We start from the raw sequence: 1,095 nt of genomic DNA, 5'->3' as shown, positions 1-1,095 counted from the left end.
GCAGTCAGGAGCTGAAAAGGAATTCAAACCTAATAACGGCATCGGGACAATCAGAATACTTTGTCACAGACAAGGCACCGGAAGGCTGGAAGGTAGATCACACCGGTTGTGGGAGAGCTGGTTGGTGGTGACATGGAAGTGTCTGCAGTGTGCGGAACCAGACTGCTTCCACGCATCCACAATGAATGTCTCTCCATTTATTTGGGAAAAGTACAACTGAGAGTGGACAAGTTCCATCCCGGTCGGAGCAATCTGAAGCTTTCACTGACTGACACCCTGGTTTGTGATGTCGTGCACATTATACTTCCATCAGTCTCTGTGGCGCAATGGGTTAGCGCTTTCGGCTGTTAACCGAAAGGTTGGTGGTTCGAGCCCACCCAGGGACGAAGCCTTTAACTGTTTTTTCCCGAGTATTCGGTGCCGCACAGTCCCAGGTTGTCATTGTGCGTTTTGGCTGCATGAATATTTTCCACAAATGTTGCCAGCAGTGCTATTATCCAGTTAGTTCCCACTCCAATATTTTATGAGCATTCAGTTCAAGTAAAACGATAATAATGTTTTACATGAATCATATTCCTCCATTCAGCCCACTAGAAATAAATTATGTGATTGGGTTTAAAGAAACTGGTGGAAATTGATTCTATTGATACATTTCTGGGGCCCAAGTTTCCACATGATTTGCGCCTGATTTTTGGGAGCAACTGGTGGAGAACGGACTATCTGAGAAATCGCAATTCTCCACATTTTTTTTTCTGCTGTTCCAGTCAGGTAGAACAGTTCTACTTTGGAACAGAATTTTTTCTTCAAAAGGGTGCGTGTCCGGCCACTGACGCCTGATTTGAAAGTTTCCACAGTGAAAACGTACTCCAAACTAAGTTAGAATGTAGCAAGTGAAGATTTTTGTAGAACTGAAAAAACCTGTTCTACACATTAAAAAATCAGACGTAGGTTACAAATTAGGCGCCCAGAACGAGGTGGGGTGGGAAGGGAAGTCATTAAATTGTACAATAAATCCTTATTTATACTTCTACAAATATTATACCAATAAATCCAACCTGAATAAACATTTATAAGCAAAGATAAGATTAAATAAAC

General features: G+C 42.1%; 1 non-coding gene across 1 annotated transcript; it reads left to right on the top strand.

Moving 5' to 3' along the window:
* Positions 1–312: 312 nt before the first annotated feature.
* On the top strand, positions 313–386 carry trnan-guu (transfer RNA asparagine (anticodon GUU)). The gene has a single exon. It is a non-coding gene; the product is annotated as a tRNA-Asn (tRNA).
* The last annotated feature ends 709 nt before the right edge of the window (positions 387–1,095 follow it).

The sequence above is a fragment of the Pristiophorus japonicus genome, unplaced genomic scaffold, assembly GCF_044704955.1.
Source record: "Pristiophorus japonicus isolate sPriJap1 unplaced genomic scaffold, sPriJap1.hap1 HAP1_SCAFFOLD_91, whole genome shotgun sequence".
Taxonomy (NCBI): Eukaryota; Metazoa; Chordata; class Chondrichthyes; family Pristiophoridae; genus Pristiophorus; species Pristiophorus japonicus.
This window is presented reverse-complemented; position numbering and strand designations above follow the sequence as displayed.